General features: G+C 37.8%; 1 protein-coding gene across 2 annotated transcripts in view; it reads right to left on the bottom strand.

Moving 5' to 3' along the window:
* LOC110674838 (paired box protein Pax-1) overlaps positions 1 to 23508 on the bottom strand; it is a 228182-nt gene that overhangs the window by 78498 nt on the left and 126176 nt on the right. The window lies entirely within an intron of this gene.

The following is a 23508-nucleotide window of genomic DNA, read 5'->3' as shown; positions in this document are numbered from 1 at the left end:
TTCGCTTAATCGACAAAAACACTACAGGGCTTTTAGTTTTAACACTGGGGTTGTTCTCAACTGACATTTCGGAAGGGACACGGAAAGAAAAATACACCCAAAATTTGAGTTTAAGCCAAGGAGTGTGACAAAATCCTAAAAAATGTTTTTTGGACTTAAACAAAAGAGAAACATTAAAAATTGAGTAAACATGTGTTTTTGGCCTAAACTTTAGCGTTTGACATTAAAATTGGGACAGGCCTTTAGGACCCTATTCTGAAACCACAGGTTCCAATCGAACCGTCAAACGTGGTTCCAATCGAGCAAATTCAAAAGAGACGATGGATGTGTGTTAGTGAAAAGCTTAGTTTCTTATGGCGACTGATAGGATGACACGCACACTAAAATTTTGTTTGAATGACCTCAATTGTTGATAGTCATTGCAAATATTGTTTATAAACAAAGTCAAAATCCTCTCCGCGTTTCTCTAGTATAATCATATTCTCTGGTAATGGCAATGATCGCTATCCGTGTGCCCAGCGATTTTCTAGGCTGTGCATAGAGCTTAGTGACATTTGAACTCACGAACATTCGCATACGCTCGTCAAACACAGTTTGTTTTTGTTTCCCTCAACGAAACTAGCACACACTTCCCAGACTAATCAAAATGCATATGAAAATATTACCCAATTTGAAATATTTACTCCCAGATTCTGGGTGTTTTTCGAGACAGAGTGCATATTGTTTTCCTCTTAGTTTCACAAACACTTCTACATCAGAGCACTTATACAATTGAGCGTGATAACCAGTATTGCAATTTTCGAGAACTATTTACGTGTTGGTAGGCATTACCACATTATCGAATAGCATCCAGAAAACAAATCCGATTTTGTGTTTGAAATAACTGACAGGTTGAAAAGATTGCAACAATGTTGCCTTCTGTGATTGTCATGACCATTTTTCCTTTGAATGTACCTATCCCAATCCGCAAAAGTTGGGACAAACGGTTGTGAGCTCGCTTGCTTTGTTGTTTGATTTTCCTCTAGTTTTGGTGACAATTTGATTCACTGATTCATTCATTCTGAATTTCAGAATATCATCAAATCTCATGGAATATCGAAGAGGGTACTGTAATAATAATCTCTTGGAAATTAGTCACATAATATTGTCACATTTGTTTATAGGGAGCAGAGCTACTTAGTTACTTTGCAATAAGAAGCATTTTAATTGTGGCCAAATATAGGCACAGTAGCTTTCAAAAAAACCCACTGTCTAAGTGCATCAAAAGTGCCAAGAATAGGATCCGGCTCCCTGAATTCAACAATACAAATTGAACTTAACCTTTCAAAAGTTCAAAATTTTCCTTCACAATTCCTCCAAAAAATCATTGATTCTGCCAAATTTTATGCTGAAATATTTTACTGAAAGTTTTGCTAGATATTACTCTGTGGATTCCCTAAAATAGCTATCATGAAAAGTATTACAAATTCTTTCGTGAAGTTCACTTTTGAGAGAATTTTGAGTCTTTCAAAAACATTTCCTAAATATATCACAAATTGAGTCAGAAATTCTTAAATAGTTTTTGTTTTCTGGAAATTTTGCTTCAAATCTCCGAATTAAACAAGAATCACCGACGAAAAATGTTTTTGAAATGTCTCTGTTCCTTCGAATCCACAGAGTAAATTTTGTAAAATAAAACAGGAAAATTTGTATTTCTGAGAGCAGAATAGCGAGAAAAAAATTTGTAGACATGCATATAGCAAAATAGCTGGGTAGGGGAAGGAAATTGTTAAGGTATTTATTTAGAAGTTTGTAAAGATCTTCCGTTAAACTTTTTTTTTTAAATAATTCATTATGGAATTCTGGGTAATCTGAAAATCAAGAAAAGAATTTAGCAAGGATCATTTTAAAAGAAGATTCTGATGGAACTTCTTGAGAAAATTATGTTTTTATCATTATTTATTAGAGAGCTTTTAAATATCCTGTGATAATTCACTTCTAGCGAAAAGATTTATAATCACTTATATCTTGCTGTCCATCTGCTTGAAGAGCTTTCTATTTTTACTCTTAAAAGCAACACTTTAAAGAATAACAAAATGGTAAATTCTAGGAATTTTAAAAAATTTCAGAACTCTCATACGTATGATTCCAGATTTCTGAAGTCCATCAAGAATTTCTCAACAAAAAACAAAACATTTTCGACAAGATTTAAATTTAGTAAAATCTAACATTAAGAAATTGTCCCCTCAATAAAAGTGTGTTTGAAATTTTGCAAGTATGAAAAAAAGTTGTTTCTACATCAATATTTTCTCCATATTATCATGAAATCTCGGAGATTATGCGAAACATTTTCTGAGATTTTAGATTCAAATACCTTCAGTTAAAGTTCAATCCGTTTAACGCCAAACACGAAGAAAAAAGAACAATATTTTCTGTAGTAATTACCACAAAAAATGCTTAAGCTTTTCCAAATTTAAGCTTAAATTATGCAACAAATTTCTTCTGAAGTTTCTTTCAAAATTTATTTTTGTATCTCTCACTCTTGAAATCTGATATAAAATGGATATGAAGTGATATGGAGTTATTTATAAAGAAATCCCTAGGAAAAATATCGAGGTATTCCTGGAGTGGCTTTTGAACCAACAATCGAGAGCGAATAAATTTCTATATGTTATTTATGGAAGAATCACGGAGTTGAGAAAGATGTGTTAAGTAATTGTTGAAACCAAAAACAATAGTTGATGGAATTTGGTTAAATTTAACGAGAATATCGAGAATGAATTGCATAATCCTTTGGTAAAACTGTTGAAAAAATCCCAGAAGAGCCACTAGTGCTGTTTAAAGAAAAAAAAATCTGAAGATAAAACTTAAATCCCTTGTGAATTTTTCGGACAGCAAATAGTAGTATAATTCTCTGGTTATAATATAATCCCTGATCGAAATTGCTCGAGAAAATTTCGGAGAAGAGCTTTTGAAAGCAGTTCAACGTATTCCGCTAGAAATCTTCTAGGAATGTTTGATATTTTTTAAATTTTATTGAAGAAATTTCTTAATTCTAATTTTGAGAAAGTTTCAATTTATAAAGAAGGTTAGCACTTAAATAATTTTCTGTGAAAAAAATGCAGATAGCTCTGGCTGAAAACTTCTCCAGGAGATCGTTAAAAACATTTTCCTAATTGGAGTCAATTGCTTGTGAAAATGTTGTAGAGTATTTGAAGGAATGCTTAGAAGAACACCGATAAAATCATTTAATGCTTAAAAAATTTCTGAAACATTTGTTAAAGGAATCTGAAGAAAAACTTTACCAAGGACCTCATAGGCAAAGTTGGAAAAACTGAAAAATTTGTAGAAAAAAATCCTTGCTTGACCTTGAAGAGAATTTCGGTGAGGCTCCTAGAATTTCTTAAAACCCTTTTTTTGAGAATTTTCTGAATGATATTTTAAAAACTGAAAATTGTAATTTATTTGCAATAAAAGCATCGAGAACCTTACTGGAGAAATGTTGAAAAAAAAAATCCAAAGCATTCTCCGGCTTTAGATTTTTGTAAATAGTTTTTTAAGGCACTCTGTGCTCGTGGCCACTACTGTACCGGAATCAGTTGATCTGTAACTTCTTTACCGATACAGATCCATTTTCAACTTATCTATATTTACATCTAATTTCACTCTCTCCTACTCTTTTACTCTCACACCAAGCAGGTAGGAGAGAGCTCTGCTGTTAGCGAGGCTAGCTGCCTGCGAAGTTTGTCTCAGTCACCATCTGATACTGACGGAGGATGGATGTGCTCCCCAAAGCACGGTCTTCCGTGAGGCGTCTTCTGGTGGCTGGACGGGTTTTTTTGTGGAGGGGCTGGGAATCGAACCCATGGCCTTTCGTTTATGGAGGGAAAGCGTAACCTCAAGGCTACAGACCCCCCTAATTTTGTAAGTAGTTTGAAAGAGATTATTCAAGAAATGTTATGGTAAGTTCAGAAATTTCAGGAAAAAAATGTTGAATAATAACTAGGTACTTGTCTTGAGAATGGTTTTCCGTGGAAATCCCAGGGGGAACTGAAAACTGGTAAAGAAGTTTTTATAGAAAGCACGTAAAAAATACGAAAATAATTCATGAAGAAATTTCCACGAGAATACTCAGAGGAATCTCTTAAAAGCTCGTGGTTGAGTACCTGAACAGATCGCTGAAGAAACACAAATGTAAGGGATATTCCTCTCGTGAGTTATTTGGAAAAATTCTTTACGTTTTTTTTCTTAGTGAAAACTTAAATTTACAAATATCACTGATAGGCAGCGAGACATAAGACAAAATCACATACAAAAAAAATCAGTACAAACCTATGCAAACTACGAAATTTGTGAAAAATTAGATTTTTGCGACCGAAATTACTTCTGTAAAACAAAAATTTGATAGGCCTATTTCGTCTGCGAGTTACAGACTCGACACTGAAGAAGTCTGGATAGTATATTGACTGTTTCACAAATGGGAAACGAAAAATGTTGTTCTGGAAAATCGTCGTTTTCTTATGGTGACATATGTAACTTAACTGCCTCTTCCCCATACTGTTATTTGTTTAATTACAATTTACCAAACTGGCGATACCGTTCATGGTATGGTTGGATTATTGGTAATTTTAGTGTTATACTGAACTGTTCTGATATTGTCACATGTGGTTGCAGACTGTAATGGAAGTAATACAAATATGGTTCATAATTATGCGTGTATAGACCAATCCAATTGCCTGCATAGTAGTAAAATGTTGACAAAACTTTCTTTGTTTGCTGTGAGAAAACAAACATAAACAGAATGGCTGCCGAACATTCACATCCTAGTTGGACTGACGTTGACCTGACATCTAACAAACATCGATACGTTTTCATTCTGAGAAAATCGACTTGTGTAAGATTGATCGTGCAATGGTTTTCGTGGCAGTTTGATCAATGACAAATTAAAGACCTTCATGTCCCTTGCAAATGCCCAAAATTCCATGGCTCATAAGGTAATCTAGAATGCCGTGAAAAGTGTACTGCGATGTGTCAAACTTGGGTACCTTTTGCATTACCGAGGGACCGAATGCAGTACTAGAAGTGGTACCCAATCTGAGCCCGAGTGCGACGGACCTGGTTTGATTGTATACCTCTATTATAGAAACAGGAACCACTTTTATTGGAACATCTTCCAATAATGGAGGAAGTGATCTTTTGAAAGAATTAATGATTTTAACATTCTAAGATTATATTTTACGTGACATAGGGTAGAAAAGCTTCCGTAGGTATTCCGATATGAAAAACAGTGATGGAAAGTTGCGATCATTTCTTCTGAAGTGGACGCCCTATTAAAACCAGAGACAAAAAAGACGTAACATTCTGGCTCGGAATGGGTACCACTTCTAGTACAAAACCCAGTTCCTCAGTACCCAAATTTGACAGATCTCAGTACACTAAGGGCCGATTTCTTCACCTTCGCTTAAGCCGTAAACCACGTTTACCCATACGATTAGACCAGGTTTAGGGCCTAAGCGGTGATCAAGAAACCGCTTATAAGCCCTTTTACGAGACAGTCGGTTGACGTTTTCTGGCGGGCCGCTCATTGTTATTGTTTTGAAAACTAGTATGATATGTGAATGGCGCTGGTAACGTTTTTTTTGGTGATGACATTTTCGTTCTCTTTCTGGCAATTTTTATATGTTGTTACATGTCTGATATTACCAGTAAATAAAATAAATTATTCCCTGCCTGCTGATTTTAATTTTACTGGGGAAGATTGAAAAGCACGTTGCACACAATTAATGAGTGAGCTACACCCAAATGTGGCGCTAGAAGAAACCAGAGTCTATGAATGGAGAGTTGCGCGAAGAGGCTTCTTTGAATGGTTGTTTTTCTTCGTCTTCAAAAATAGCCCCTATCTGTTTTGCTGGTCTGCTCGATAGGTAGACGGTTTGACAGTTCGATAGGTAGATTTGGTTTCACTCTTCGCGCAACTCTCCATTCATAGGCTCTGGAAGAAACGTAAATAAATGGGCCTGCCAGCAAGTTTCAAAGCTGGTAAACAAACAAAAAACATATGATTCGAAGCGTCTCATAAAATGGCTTCTTGGTTTTGATCTAGTACTTCGTGTGCCAAGGTAATTTCCCATTTGGAACCCGACTTCTATGTCTTTACTGTGTTTTGGATAAAACTATCAACGACTGTACGCTTCTTTCATTTGGCCTCCTGAATCTGATTATTAAACAATCTTGAATCCGTAAAACCGCACCACCAATGGTGGCAGCACACCCAAAATACCAAAAATGGAGTCCCTCCGTTGAGGTGTGGTTTGAGAAAATTATGCTGATGCATCATCGAGGAGGGGGTCGGCCATCTGGTTAACCGCCGCTCGCTCACTTCGTATGGAAAGGGATGGAACGATATGAGGAAGATTCACCACCGCACGAACACCAAATAGATAGCGCAAAGGTGCGTGCGGAAGAAGAGCAAACTCAAAAAAAAGCATGACACAAACACACAGACGCAAAACATGTCGATTTTTATGCTTATGGGCGTGAAACGCACACGGTGGGTTGTTTGTAAACAAATGCAACCATAAAACCATATCTTCGTCGATGGGCGAAACGTGGAAACGGCCTACTGTGGTGGCGGCGGCGACGACGCATTTTACGCCGAAAATCGATTCTCATCTTCCTTTCCTTGTTGAATCGGGATTGCTGAGAGGTTTTCAAGAGTGGTGCGAATTATTCTGTATGAATAAATGGAAGATGGTCGGAGCATCTAGACGGGGATCCGGGTCGCTGAAAGGAACGCACCGAAGCGTGAAGGTTCCATTGCCCGCCATATATCGAACGGAGAGAAAAACTGTCTTAAGACGGATTTGTGTCGGTTCGTCTTCCGGCAGTAGAGAGGAAATAATCCGCCAAACAATGCACAGAATGCGAATTTCTCAACTTTGCGAACATTTTGCCGAGCGGCCTTTCGCCTTGAGATGCACGGAGGGAATTTTGGCGAAGTGCGGTGACCTTTGGGATAATTTAGGTTATTGAGTAATGATGTGAGGTACATACATTCCACGGCTGCTGCAGATTCATCTAGGCACGTCCGCATAATTCACGCCTAATCTGCTTTGCCGTTGCTTGATCCCGTGTCGTGTTCGCCCGTATCAGTTTGTCGGTCAGCTGTCAGACAGCTCATTTGTTTCCCAACGCGTCCTCCGCCGCCGCCGGGTTACTTCGATCGGTCTTGTGCTGTGTTTTTGTCGATCGTGTCTTCGTTGCTGAATCAGTAACTTTGAACAATATTCTTTTATTTCTGCATCAGAGTTTCTAGAACCGTTCGTCGTATCATCAAACGGACGGAACAGAGACGGGAAGATGTTTCTTCTGTTCCCCGGTTTGTGTATAATAATCGCGTTGACCCTTGAAGCCATTATCGCTGACAGACATTGAAATTAACCGACCGATGCACCGCAAGTACGCTGCAAAGTAAGCCTTGATAACCGAGCGGCCTGCTGTGAGCAGTGATGCCAGAAGTGATTTCCGTAGACTGGATTTACATGATTAACCTCTTCACCGGTAGCATTATTTTTTCTAATCACAAAATAAGTATGTGAACCCAAGAACTTTTTCGTTATTCGATTTGGTGCACTATTTTTTTTACTAGTTGTTAAAAGACTATGATATTATTAGAAATTTTGTCGATTTAGATCATTGATCATCCAGCTCTGGAAATATTCCGAAATTCCATGGGAACTAACGCGTGGTCATAAATATCTAAGGATTTAGAATATTTCTGATGTTTCAATATTCGCTTTTCGAAACTCAACTTAAATTGTGATTCTGTTGTGGAAAAAATAAGAAAATTTGCTCAATATGTTCTTGAGTAATGAGCAGTTATGTTTCTGGTACCACTCTGACCGTGTAGAGATGTCAAAAACTTAAAAAAATATCATTTTGTCATTTTGAGATTTCTTGGAGACGACTCAATCGTTTTGTATGTGCTAGATTCACGGAAATTTCCGTAGATCTGGCAGCGCTGACTATGCGATGCATCCAATGTGTTGACCAAGAAACGCTTCAACAGCTGTCAAATCGCGGATGCAGGATTACGTTTATATGTGATGTTTGATTCTAATGATGGAATGTTATTGTTTACAACATTTATATTATTGCGGACACATTTTAAACAGAAGCGTCGTGCCATCCGGAACAACTAACAGAAGTCGTTCCAATACAATTTGATTGATTTTGATGAATCCATTTTAGACGTTAAAAAATGTGTAATGACATTTTATTCGCAGAAAAGTTCCTTAAATCATGGGTAACCACATTAATAACGTTCCAATTTCTTCTCCCCGCCAATTCCTCAGAAATCGATTTTCCCTTCCGATTGCCCCTGGAAAAATCGCGCCTGCGTCCACCACCACCTGCCCCCAGCCACTAACCACCGCCGTCGCCGACGCCATTTTGAATCTCCCGTCACATTCTCTTTTTATCATTCACCGCCGGCTTCGTCATCTGGCATTTTTATCCCCTCGCTCCGTTTCGATTCCCTGGTCCAAGCCGTGACAGCAGTTAGCTATTTACACACACGCATATTGTTTCAAATCAGTCCTTCTTTCCCATCGCGCCACATTTTGATCGAATCGGTTTATTTTAATCCTTGTTTTGTTTCAGAACCAAAGTAGGCTTTTCGCTGTTTTTTCTCTGCGCTTTTTATTAGGATTGCTGTCAGAATGTGTGTGCGTTACGTTGTTGATGCTTGTAATCACCGAGGGGGACGTAAATGTAATCAAATGGTTCCCTGAATGGAAGGTTTTGATCGTGCAACGGGTGCATTTTCGCCACATTTGAAGGCGCCGAGAACAAAAAAGTGACAGCTACAGACATGGCCTGCTTCGAACGAGCTTATTGCCCTAGTGGACATGCATGAGCGACGTGGCTAAATAGTGGAATTACACACCACGGTGGATGGCAACGATTGGGTTTTTCGTTCCGGCGGGGATCGGAACCGTTTTACCGAACTGTGCAATTGACATACCTACTTGGAATAAAAAGCGAGCCCACTACATATAATGCGATGCGTTCGCGTCGTCAAGGCTGACCTGCTGTACGACCGCCCGCCATGATAATGGCCAACTGCGGTGAAATGGATTAAATCGATACGAACTTTACGCAACAACCGTGTGGACGAGGGTGAGAACGAATCCGGAAAGGTGCCAATTGTATGGGACTTATGAACCCCCCCGGCATTCTTTTTGACACATCGCACACAATACCGCTTGCTCTCCGACAGGGCACACGATTTTTCTAGCTTGAAATTAGCTGTCAGCCTAATTTCGCTTCGCGAAACATGATTAATTTGCAAACGAGAAGCGAACAATTTCCCATCCCATCGTTTCGACCGCAGCACTATTTACAAAACAAAGGCCCCATCTAACGGCGCTGAAGCTCAACGTCCTCTAACCTTGCTTTATCGCCACTCCAATACCGTTGTCGCGTCGCTGCCGCCGGTCTTTGGCTCATCTTCCTTCATGGCTTGCTGTTTTGTTCGTCTTCGTTTGTCTTCGCGCTTGTCAGCGCTGGTCACTCTGAGTCTGAGGAAACAGATCCACCACCACTTTATTACTCGGAATCAGAATCGGCAGAAGTGCGTTGATTCTCATAGGCATCGTTGGGGATTTCAATTTTGTCGAATGAGTTTTCTGTAGAATTCTAAACTTACAAGATTGCAGCGGATGCAAAAAGAAAAATCCAGATGGTTAAGATAATTCAAGTAACCATCAAGCACTTAATGCTCCAAAATGGATGGTTTGGAGTGCTCTTACAGAGCTAATAAGTCGTTAAACAGTTATATACGGGTACTATTCGTCAAATTTGGTGAAACATAGGACTCCACATATGCTTCACTGCGATTTGTCAAACTGGGATATGCTGAAATCAAATTTGTTTAGTACCATGATTTCAAATTTGAGCCTGATTACTACGTATGCACTGTTTCTTCGATCGAAACTAGTTTGTACTGGAAATAATAAAATATAATGCTCCAAAGCGTATCCACAAAGCTTTCTCGGCAACTTCTGAAGCATATTTTAAGATAACTGCGTTTGTTCCTCACTGCACTATAAAAGTTTGACAATTACCACCAGTGTTGTCCAGACTCATTTCCCCGAAATTTGAATTGTGAAGCCATGAACTGTTATAACTGTGCGTTGTATTCCTGTGATGGAGTGGGAGGTGGTTGGGCTTGAGTGTTGCACATGGGATCCGACAGTTTCGATCTCAGTGGGCCGCAATTCAAGTTTCGGTGAAATGATTCGCACTCATTCACTCACTCATTTCATTTCACCGAAACTTGAATTGTGGCTCTCTGGGATCAAAATTGATCGATTTTGTGTGCAGTACTCAAGCTTAACCATCTGCTTTTCTATCTTAGGAGGATTGAGCATGGTTGTAGTAGTTCGTGGCTTCGTAGTTCGGAAAATGTTATTTTCGGGGAAATGAGTCTGAACAACACTGATTACCACGTTTCACATGTTTTCACAGCTGAACCCAAACAAAAAGAAAACAAAATGCTCGCGAGCATCAGAATGCTGGTTTACTCGCGAGTAAACGAAGCTAAAGTGATTGGGGAACGTGATTAGAGCCAATTGCTCTTTTGGAAAAAAAAAAAGCTATTTCCCGTTCATAAACTTCCGGTTTTTTAGACTTTTGCCTACAACCTGGTAGTTTACAGTCTACTTGGTGGATATACTATCAAAATAATAATCAATTACAACTTGTTCGGTTACTAGCAAGTAAATGTTCGCGAATTGTTTGCTTTTTTTTTTTTTGGTATGTGGGTGTGAACTTACTCACACTGAGCCTGTTCGCGAGCCTGTCATGTTTGTTTTGCTTCGCGATGCGAACATTTTCATCTTTATTCATGACTCACAACTTTCTTCGAAATAACAGAAGGAGAGCAAAATTGATCGTTTCTATAGTGAGCGCCATGGAAGGCTATCCTATATCTTATTCTGCAACCTGCTACACTATTTAGTAAAAATCATCCGTTTTGTAGTAATACCTAAAAAAGACACATACACGATTCCTGATTACTTATCAATATTTACTGGTGCAAAGTACGTTTATTTTTTCTCTTATAAGCAGGTGAAATCAACTCACCTGTAAAAAATCTGAACTGCTACGGCAAATGAAATGTTATATGTTGTTAACAAAATGTTAATAAAATCTTAAATTTGTTTTACCAAATTAGGATGATAGTGTTGCCTAATAACAAAGAACACCTAGATATAAGAAATGAATGTAATGTTTGGAATGATACTAATAAAAAAAACTGGTGCAAAGTTTTTCGGTACAAACATGCTGTTATAGCTATTCAAGAGTTTTGCAAGTAGTTTCGAAGTAAATTGTAACAGTTTATGGAAATTATTGGTCAAAATTTGTTCAGTTGACCTGTTATATGCATATATGGCGTAAATGTATTGCAATCATGGCATGAGTACAGATGGACGGGTTGGTGGTCCAATGGCTATCGCTTCTGCTTCATAAGCAGAAGGTCATGTGTTCAATCCCAGGCCCGCCCCTTTCCTCGTACTTTGTAGTTGTATCTTTCACTTGCTTCTATCTACCACTCGTAATATATTACAGTTGATCTATCACAGTTCATAGCATTTGCTAGAATCCGAGACGGACATAAAAAAACCGTTTCCCTACGCTTCCATTCTTCCATCACTAAAGCACCTTTCCTTACGCCTGATATATAGGCAGTCTGCTAACCAAACAGCAAACCTCTTTGCAAGCCTGCAATACCTTACCCCTTCACCCTTCCCGCATGAACTGGCGTAGATGCAGTGGTATATATGGTCTACCGTGGGAGCCAGTGAATGCATCATCAACTCCTTCCCCTTCCCCTCATTGGTCTGCATTCTGACGTGGCAGGCACCATTGTTGCCTGAAAATAGAAGATCACCAGCACTTATACACTGAGGGTGTCTGTTAATCCCAAGCAGTCATCTGGTTGGTTCCTTGTGTAAGTGCAGCTGATCTGGCGATACTGGAGTAGCAACCACGGGCGGCCAATCAAGCTCAAAGCAAGCTCAAGCTCAAGCAATCATGGCATGAGTACAGACTCACTAAGAATTGCAACAATCAGTTGAATATTTGATCATCCCCCAAAAAGTTTAGTATCACCTCAAAACAGGTAAATTCAGGCAGACAGTTTGGGTCGAATTGTTGTCGCTATTTGGCGTTAGTAAGCATTTGAATTAATTGTCGGGAAAGTAAACATTTCAATTAAAAAAATCGCTTGGTGCCGCAAATTTCGCAAGTGAGCAAATAAAATGAAGCATTTCAAGCTAGTTATTGTATCAGATAAGTTAGAAAATTCGAGACTTAGGCCTTAATCAGTACACTGAGGAAAGCGGACGTAAGACTGTTATGAGATTTGCTTACCTTTGGAATTCATAAGATCATCGTATGATTTTCGGCAGATGTTGTTTCCATAATACCATAATAACAAAATCCATAGATAGTCTTATGAATTAACGTTCTAATCCTTTATTGGTTCCATAAGACTGTCTTGTGTAATTTGATGTTTAGATTATAAATTTCAATAAATGAATTATACTAATCCGCGTTGAAAAAAATAATTGGCGAAATCAAATCATTTCCATCAATTTTGTCACGCCGCAATTCGATTAAAGCACTTTACTGCTTAAGAATCGAGTTACGATACGACAAAGTGAATGAAAATTCGATTATCTCGAGTTGGCTAACCTATATTTTACGCGATGTATATCATAGCCGTGAAAAAATATTGAGAAAAGTTGAGAAGAACGCTTCAATTGGCACAGGTTTACGTTAGGGGCGGTCAATGAATTACGAAGGGATTAATGGTTTTCTTACGAGTCATACAAATTGTATAAAATTTGCAAACAAAAATCTTACTGTTCGGATCCAATTTGGCAATCTGATCGAAACTAAGTGTTAGTTACAGCAGAATTGATGATAAATAGAAGACATTTACCCTCTGATGCATTAAAAACGAAATCAGTCAGCGACAAATCAGCAAACACGTCAATTTCGGAAACCATATTGAATTTCTGGTGTAGAAATGCCTGTACCGAGAAAATTTGCTCCACGTGTTTTTACAATGATGGGCAATGGGGTTCATAAGCGTTCTTATGACATTGACAATTGATAGTAATTAAAAAAAAAACACTAGATAAATAAATTTCAATCTCGTCGTATGAAATACACAAGTGTCTTATGAACTAACAAAAAATAAGAAAAAATGCGTTCAATAGTGATCTTATGAAAATCATGCAAGAATTTTCCCTCAGTGTATGTTGAAACCATAGAATAATGCAGCTATTTGCTGACTTTAAGACAACTGGATGGAGAAAAATCCCAATATTAAAGTGAGTGAGACTTGTGCACCAGTGATTTATAATACTTGCCCGGTATGATTTTTCGTTTACGGAAGTTTCTTGAGGTGCTTACATGTACTCTTGAAAAGACATTTGGTACATTCTTGACTCAATTATTGGTGGAATCCCACAAAGCATCATAGCTAAATTGTTGCATTGGAAGGTTTGCCATTAAGATTTGTAGTGGTTTACAGACGTGATTTGTAAGCGTGCCTGAACAGGTGCACACTTCAGTTGCCGAGCTACTGTATTTTGTACAACACAGGTAAAAAACCTCGCTTTTCGTACACAGCATCAGCGTGGTGCTTCTGGCGATGGCCAACCGTGAGACGACCAAAATGTAGGTTCCCATAAACATTGATTTCAAGAACATCCATCTTTAGGAGTCCACGAAACGTTTGTAAGGCTTTGAAGGAGGTCATGGCTCCGAAAAAGTTCAATAACATGAAAAGGGTACTTTGGCCCCATTTCCCCTTTCTTGAAACTAATGGATATATTGTGCACATGCTAGTTTGGTATCATCAAATCCGCCATCGTTCGTTTTGTTTCGTAGCCACCCGGAATTAATGAAAAACAAACTGTTCAAAGTGAAAATCACGCGTTATTTCAAACAAATAAAGCAATAATTTTTGCTTTATATGATGCTTTTTAGACACATAAGTAATATCGACAATTCTCTCTGAAATGACCTCAAAGCCTTAAAAAAATGTCAATTTTTACAAATCGCTCTTGTGTTGTAGACACTTCGGACATTCGCTCCAACTCTTCCAAACGATTTGGGCCAGCACCGAAGTGGAAGTGTTTGAAATGACCCAGAGTCTTCACTACAACAATGCCGTATGTTTGGGATCTTCCGCTAAGAGAAAGAAATGATACCATTTCGAGAATTTGTAGATAAAAATCAAGCTCAATATGCGACAACATTCATTAAAAATATGAAGAATTATCACCCATTTTCACTATGAAGACGAAGAATGAAAACTAACCATTATTTGAAGTTCAAAGCGAATACTCTTCAATAATTTCTTGGAAATGGGGACTATTTTACCCATTAATGGATACTTTGACGTTAGCGTGTAACTGAATAAAGAACCACAACTTTTCTGCATTCGTTTTGTCCAGTTCCGAATTCCATGGAACCAGTTCAGAGGCACCAAAGGGGTTTACAAGTTTGATCAGCACTTAGGGGAACCTGGAGGTTCAAAATCAGGACATTTTGCAATTTTCACAATTTTTATGTGTAAATTCTGAGCATGAATCATTAGAGTGATGCAAATTTTGAAATTTTAGCTCCCCTATACTTGAACGATTTCAATTATGGTAAATAGCATCCACCCAAAGTTTGAAGTGATTCTGAAGAAATTTGACTGTGCACACGCCATTTGAAGTTTATATGGAGATTACTATGGAAAACGCCAATATTTTGGTTTTCATCCCTCTATCTCTTCGTCATGATATTTCATGGAAAAGTGAACAAATTCTTCTAATGTGAAATCCTCCCAGCTACAACTTTGCCGAAGACCACTTTTTGATTGGACGTCAGGATAAATTGTTATTCATCATCATAAAGTGGGTTTGCATTTTACATGCTTAACCAACTGCTCGGCAGGCAACAGTGGTGCTCCTGGCGGGAAGAATAGATCAAAGTAATCCAGGCTGCTATGTTCTACAGCAAAACAGCAGTGTTGCTCTGAAAGTAGTTGAATGATCATCTCAGCGTGGTTTGAACTTTGGAATCAAGAATAATAAAATATCCAGAAATCCAATCAAAATGTGGTCTTGGGCAAAGTTGTAGCTGGGAAGTTTTCACATGAGATGAGTGTGTTTACTTTTCATAGATTATTATGACGAGCAGTTAGAGGACTGTACACAAAAGGTTTGCCTTTTCCATAGTAATTTCCATATTAATTTCAAATAGCGTGTGCACAACCAAATTTTTTCCGCATCACTTCAAATTTTGGGAGGATCATTTTCATCATAATTGATATCGTTTAAGCATAGGGGAGCAAAAACTTCAAGATTTGCATCAGTCTAATGAATCATATTTATAAGAGCTGCGATTACATTTTTTTTTATTTTTCATGTTGATTCACGATCTCGAGAATATCAGTTCAGTAAATCCTGCATCAATCTCGCTAACAATTTGCCGACGGTTTAAAAAAAATCGGCTAAAAATCTGATCAAGATCTCGCTAGGATATTACAAAGAATATCAAAAACAGCCTAAGAATGTCAAAAGTATAGTTCATAGAATCAAAAAATATATTCAAATTCGGCTAAAGTCTTTCCGGAGATTTGTTAAAGACCATTCAATGGAATGCCGCTTGGATTCTTTGAATCATGGTTTCACAATGACTCTTGTTAGAATATTTTTTGAAGTTTCACAAAGAAGCTTACGTTAAGTTTTCATTGAGATCTTGTAATAATTTGCCAAAGATCTCCCTAGAAATTTATAAAATGTCCTACAAAAAATTAATCAAAGTTTTTGGGAGAGATCTGGCAGAGATCTTCACTGGAAATCAACAGTTTTTTCAACACGATTCTGAAAGACATTCGTTGAGGATCTTTCCAGAAACTCATGGAATGCGAGGTGATTAGCGGTCGTGCTCTACTGTTATAATTTTGAAGTTTCGGAAATTGGTTTCTACAAATGTTAACTCCACAAGCAATCGTAAAAGCTTTTTCATTTTATATTTCTTTGAGTTCCTAAAGTATGGCAAAATAATGAGAGAATGGCTCATTGCGATGCATCAAACTATTGCACAAAGATAGAAAACAGTTTAATGTTCCCATGATTGCTACCATATGTGCCGCAACTATTTTCGGAGATCTTTTTCATTCTGATAGAATTCTGTGAAAATTCACCAAATTAGGAGCTTGTGTTTTAGTACAAGCCCGAAGATTTCTATTAACAACATCAGAATCATCAAACATCTACTGAACCTGAAGGTGTTGTAATACAGTATAAAACGCATCTCAAACTTTCTATGCAGCTGATGTCGATTTCTAAACCACAAAACACAAAATGGATTTTAGGATAGATGCAATTTGATTGAATTCACTAGAGTCATTTACAGTATATTATTGAGTGTTAACACACCAATCTTCAAGATTTTTCACCGGGAATATAACATGATGCATATTCAGTAATTTCTGGCAACATCAAGCTATTTACATATACTTCTGGGATGTTCTGGAGCCGATTCTGTCGCATGATACTTGTGCTGATCAAATTTTGGTACCCATCTGATACCCCAGGAACCGATTCCAGGGAATACGATACCGGCCAAAATGGTTCTAAATGAGTTGAAAACGTCGGAATATATAAATGGTTAATTATTCAGTTACACTCTTATTCATTCAAACACTGCTTTGTTTGAGCCGTGCAAAATAATTATGGAAATGTCTCAAATGACCTTCGGACAGAACTCACGGAACATCCGCACAAATCCGGAACCGACTGCCGGATTAGGATTCCCAGTACAGTTTACGAAACTGGAACAGTGTTGTAGTGTTGTGTCAAAAATTTGCAGAAATTGGCTGAAAATCATGGAAATTGGAATCAAAAGACCACGAAAATTTGGTTGTTAATAGAGGTCAGGGACGCACAGGATAATTCCATATCATCATTAGGATTAACTGATTTGTTGCAGATTTTTATTCCGACATTGTTTGATTTTATTTTGCTTGTAGGGGAAATCAGGGTAAAACCGACACTGTGGGTAAGATCGACACCCTTCGATTTTTCATGTTTTGAGCAGATTTTCATGCAGTTTCCACCACGTTCTATCTTTACTTGTGAAATGTTGTGTTTCGGATGACATTTCAACTGACTTCACCAATTAACTGCCAAAATAAACAACAAAATCATATTGGATAACATAGAAGCAACAGCAGTTGCAATATTTCGCTGTTATTCCTTAACAATTTCGCATGTGAAATTTTTTAAATGTCATCATTTGTTCTGCGTCTACATCATCATTTACTATTATTACGTTCATACAACATGAAGGAGAATTTATTTTTTGGTTTTTCGACAGCTGAAAATGCTATTAAAAAATAAATGTCCACTTGGGGTAAGATCGACACTTTCATTTGGGGTAAAATCGACACCTTTCTTTGCTTCATAATCTAACTTCAGGGAATCTTTCTCATCGGAAGACTTCTTCTGTAGTTTATGTGAGTCTTTATTTTTGAATTCCAGTGAAGTTCACGGATGGCGAACTAGTTGACATGTAAAATATGACACTATATGATTTGCCACAAGCTATCATTAAGTAAAAAAAAATATTTCTATGTTTCACGTTCAAACTTATTTGATAAAGCTTGAAGAAATTTTTCTCATTTGAAATTGAAGAATAAATAGAATTTGAAATGTTTTCATATAAATTAATCTTATTGTTTATTTACAAACCATGAGGTTCGACAGTTTTTAATAACTGAAATTAATTACACTTTTCTGTCTTGTTAAAATAAATAGTATTTATTTTAAAAACCAATCATTCGCCACAACTTCATCTACTTAAACATACCATGAACACAAATTAATCATATTCATGTGTATTCACCCCAACTATATAATCTTAGTATGTGACATTTAAAATTTTCACATATATTAGTGGATCTTCGGCCTCTCCTCAATAATTTACGTAATATGTGTATAACTAAAGGAAGGGGTCATACAAGTCGAAAGTCATGTTTGAAGCATTATTTTTAATATTCCATGCCATAGTGATGATTACAACGTATCAATTATATCCAAAGTGCATGTGTCGATTCTACCCCAACAGGGTGTCGATCTTACCCGCACTCTCAATTATTTCACGCAAAAATGAGGAAATTCCAAATTGATTTAAATCACTATATAACCTTAATATATCATCCACCGATCTCAAGGATTGATAGATTTATAACCAATATATGATTCTACAACAAATTTAGGTTCGTTAAACAAGCGAAAGAACACTAATTTCACCAATAAGCTTAGGGTGTCGGTTTTACCCCGAATTCCCCTACATATATGAAGCTATCAAATATTTCCGAGCACAAATATATGTTAGTCTGATGTATAGCTGAGCCACAATTGCTCTTGAAATGGTAATAATAACCTCTCGAAGAGTAAACCATTTGGTTGGAAGGTGGTTTTAGAACGTCAAACAGTTGCGATGGAGTTGTTCGACTTAATCCAGCTTTTTACTAGCGCTAATGGCTGTCGCAAACAGTCTCGTTTTTTGGAAGGTATCAGTCAATTTTACGGTTGGCTTGGTCCGTTCAATATAAAACGACTTAAGCCAAACGTCAAATCGATTGATCCCGAAAGCGAGTCTGTTTGCTGCAGCCATTAGCGCTCGTGAAAAATCTGGATAGTCGTTTCTAATTTATTGGTATTTTTCTGTGACGGGTAATCTGGATAGCAGTTTTATAAAATTGGCCGCCAATAATGCATAATTAAACTTAAAATGTTTTTTTTTCTGGGATAGCAGATTTTAGGTAATATGCTAAGTTGGTTCTCAAAAACAAATCATATACTATTAGTCTCAGCAGCTTACTTATGACAAGATTTGGTCTTACTTCAGTTGATTGGGCACAATAGTAACACAAGTGCTGTCCCTAACGTTCTACTTGGCCTAGCGGCTTACGGCGACACTACCTGCTCTCTGTCAACTTAAAAACTCTATGCACAGACAAACAGACGTAACACTTAGAACAAATTTCTTCAAAATCCATCGCCCAGTTTACACCATCATCATCTAGTGAGCATGTTGCACGAAATACTGTTTCGTGCAACAAGACCAGCAGATGGCAGTAGTGTGAAACGTCAAATGCGAAGAAAAACAATATGCGCGCCTCTGGTTGTGAGATTTGTAACATAGCGAATTTGAAATGGTCGATGGAAATTTCATCAGTGTTACGTCTGTTTGTCTGTGCTCTAAGGGTGTATACCCAGATTTCATAACGCCAAAAATAGCCATTTTGGACACCCACCCACCCCTTTGTAACATTTCTTGTATGAGAATTCTACAAATTTTGTATAAATTTTTTAACCGAAAGACACCCACCCACCCCATTCAGCGTTATGTGAATGAGATCTAAGTGCTTTTTCAGACATTATATTTTCGGTCAAACGGCCTGAAGACCTTTTCGACCTACTGGTTATTTTGGTCTTATCAACTTTTCGGCCTAACGACATTGAACCTTACGGCCTGCTTCATCGTTTGTCATTATCAGGACCATGGCAAGAGATGAATTCTAGCGTAGTCAACATCTTGGTGCGGCCCATTTCATTTTCACCCATTTCGGGTGAATTGAATCGAGAGTGTAATCATAAAGCGAAATTCTGTTTAATGTTTATGATCCGTATTCGAACTAGCATCGCAATAAAATAAGTGATTGGATGCTTGGAGGCATGAAGGACGCCTTTCAATGTTCACTCTCCTTTCAAAGCAATGGTCTATACTTTCACAGTTGTCACAACTGACAGTGGGCGATATTCACTTTTCGCTAGGGACATGCTGGCTACGCAGAACACTGTGTATTAATATTGTATTTTTTGGTAAAATCCAGAATGCGATCGCACCTCAGTTTGGAGCTGCGAACTTATTTACACAGTTAGGGAATGTTACCCAGAACAGTGTACAAAAACTTCCTTGATTTATCACACCACAGGCAGCAAAATAAATGAGCCTTCACATTGGTTATTAATATTTCTTGCCAAATTAGAGTAATACACATCATAATTGATAAAAATAAAACTATTTTCAGTGAAATTTCGACATCAGAATTTTTAATTTTACAAGCTGCATAACATTTCATTGAAGTTCGTCAATAATGACTTAGTGTGTAAGAGGTCAGTTTAGCCGTTTATTTACATCTGTGAAAGCCGCCCGGAGTCTTCACAGCCGCCGTCCCATTGTTTCGACTTTGACATTAGCTTCGCATCCAGAAAACTTCGCATCTCATGAGCAGACGCGAATACGGTTTGGTGCTGCGAAGTCAATATATAGTTGCCTATGGCCTGGTCAATACTCTCTGTCTTGTGCCTGTTAACACTGCCTCTACTGGTCAGCATGGTTCTGGGTTTCTTGATTGTGCTTAAATAATAATGGAATGGTGTTTTTATGTCACTACTTAAGATCAAAATGAATGAGCGATTTGAAAAAAAAAATCGATAATAGGTAGTTGTCTTCTAATGCACGCTTAAAGAAGAATTCCGGAAAGCGTGAACTGTCAAAAATACACTGTGAACTACCGTCAGGTAAACATGAACGTTCTCGGAACCTGGCAACACATTCATCTAAGCATGATCTAGTTCACGGTGTATTTTTGCTTGTTCTCGTGTTCATGACAGCTGTTCACGGATGCGGGAACTGAGTTTTTTCGGTGTAGCTACTGACATTGCAGAATTATTTCTGATTTTATTTTTATGATCAAAGCAAGCGAAGAAAAACATCCTATCTTTATCTGTTTATGATTGGCAATGTTTCGCAAGTTGTAACGAGCTTGATAAATAACGAGATCCTCAAAGAGCAAGCTATGATGAAACCCAGTTTTTCTCGCTTATTTACCATTAGGGGTAAATAGGTGTTTTATTTGACTGACATGATAAACGATTCCCGAATATCGTATAGCAAAAGTGCCCCCAGGTTTGAAGCTTGTTTGTGTTGTCCCCCCAATCAAATCAGAGATGTAGCAGAAGATTATAAACAGACCTTAATGATATAATATTTTCTAAGAATTCAAACCCTACACAGCTACATCTAATAGTATTTTTCATGTCTATACAGTTATTATTTATGAACAATAAAAACCCTTATCGTACTTTTCAAAGTATTTCTGAATTTTTTTTTTTGGGTATATTATCCATTAAATAACGATTTTAATTCTGGAATAAATTACAGGAAGAGAAAAGATGGGTCTACCGAAAGAGAACAGTTATAACGATTCCTATGTAACGATGTCGGGATTTCTGCATCTCTCTTAAAAGGACAATAAACTAATCTCATTCCAAACATCTCTGTTGTTGCAAGGACAGGACAGGTTCCGATTGATGACATATTTTGTCAATATTTTTTCTGAGTACCAAAGATATTTTTCTTCCTCAGGTTCCCAGGCAGATGGCCTTATCTAGGTCTAGAATTGACTTCTTTTTTCTGGCGTTACGTCTTAACCGGTGCAGAACCTACTTTTCCACAAACGCATACAAGTAACTTCGGCAAAACACGATACACTATGTTCAGTAAATCGAGAATATTTCTCATCATCCTGGATTGGGCTGGTAATTGAACACACCATTCTCAGAATGAACATCAGAAGCCTTGCACAGTATGCTAACTGAAGACCGAGAAAAGTAACTGTTCATGGAAGCAAATAACCAACCATTTTTTATAGTCCTATCACGATAAGGGGCAGCAACCCAAATCTGACTGCACCAGCGTACAGTCATTCTCGGCTTCTGAAGCGGAACAAGAGCCACATTCATTCGGTGCAAATATGTATAATCTGTGCCAACTGACATCGCAGTAGGCATCTCTCTCGACCGCGAGTGAAAGAATAAATTTTTTTCTTCAAGTCCCGTGCCTAATGGAACCTCGTTTTCATTACCCCCCCCCCCCCCCCCCTTAACTAATGTCTCAATGCTCGACAAGAAGTCCCTACACCCGCGGTCAAACATTTTGTATAATAGAATCAACATTTCTTCTCGGATCGAGAACGAAGCGCTGGCCAGATCAGAATTAAAAATAAAAGATTAGCCCCGTCTCGTTCTCGGTCGGGATGCACAGCACACATTATCTCTCGGCCGCCTTAGATTCGGTTCGGTCGGGGGCATCAAGCCAGTCAGTCGGTTCGAGCCTCATCGATTATCATTATTCCATATAATTATTTGTTTTCACAACTTTTTCCTCCACCGGGTACGGCTTGTTTTCAGTTGTATCGCTCATGAACCATTCAATTTATATTGCCTGCTTAATGTTACATACAAACCGATTGCCATCATCATCGAGAACAGTGGACATAACGGTTAACTGGACAGCTGCTTATGTCCCTGTTTTGGTCAAAGAAAAAAAAACTGGAGCTGTCATACTTGCTGTTGTCAATATTTGACAGAACGCTGTTGGATCGAAGAATGCCGCGCCAAATTCCATTCGCGCACGGTAAACTGCATTATTTGCGCTACGAAACGGTGCACTTTATTTGGGTCCGTGAAAAATGTTTACCAACCTGAAAATACACATAAGAGAAAGAGAAAAAGACAAATGTTAGTCACCGGAATTGATGGTTGATAGAATGTTCAAAAACGCAAAATCGAAGCAGCCTCTAGGCAAGGGTCTTTGATTCAAGTGAGGAAAGAAAGGAGTTCGCCAATCGTGGTCAGTATTTTCGAATTTGGAGGATTTAGGCAGGAGATATTGAACTATAAATATTAGGGAAATCGAGGTTTCCTTCCAAATTGAAAAGAAAGAAAACTGTCGCGTTTGTAGAATACTCTTAAAGATCGCAGACTACTTCTCAAACATCTTCAAGACAAGAAGCCTATTTTACCAATAACGACTAAAAACGACAAAAATCGTTCCTATCTTCTGTTGTCATGATTAATATTTAGGTTAAGTTAATCGGAAGCATTTTTTCCCTCATAAGCAGGTGAAATCAACTCATCTGTAAAAATTCTGAACTTCTACGCAAATGAAATGTAATATGTTGTTAACAAAATGTTAATAAAGGCTTAATTTAGTTTTATCAAATTAGGATGATAGTGTTGCCTAATACAGAACACATAGATATAAGTATTGAATTTAATGTTTGATATGATACTTATCAAAGAATCAAAAAGAAAAAAATATTATCGAAATTTTCGTCACAGCTGAACGAAAAAAAAACAAGTTCGCAATCGAAAGTAATCCGCACGAAAAGTACCTTGCTGTCAACGCACGTTGATTGATCACGTTGGCTTTTGCAGCGAAATGATTTTGCATAAATTCTCCCGAACGATTGATCGAGAGTATGGTTCTCAGTAGGCCTAGCAGCTCATTCCGAATGCATTTTCGCTTTCGTCGATTCCGTACCGTGAAGAATGCTTGATTCGAGGGTGGCCATGAGAATGGCGGGGGTGGAAAGAG

Source organism: Aedes aegypti, chromosome 1 (genome assembly GCF_002204515.2).
Source record: "Aedes aegypti strain LVP_AGWG chromosome 1, AaegL5.0 Primary Assembly, whole genome shotgun sequence".
Classification (NCBI taxonomy): Eukaryota; Metazoa; Arthropoda; class Insecta; order Diptera; family Culicidae; genus Aedes; species Aedes aegypti.
Note: the sequence above shows the minus strand (reverse complement) of the source record. Positions and strands in the feature narration are given on the sequence as shown.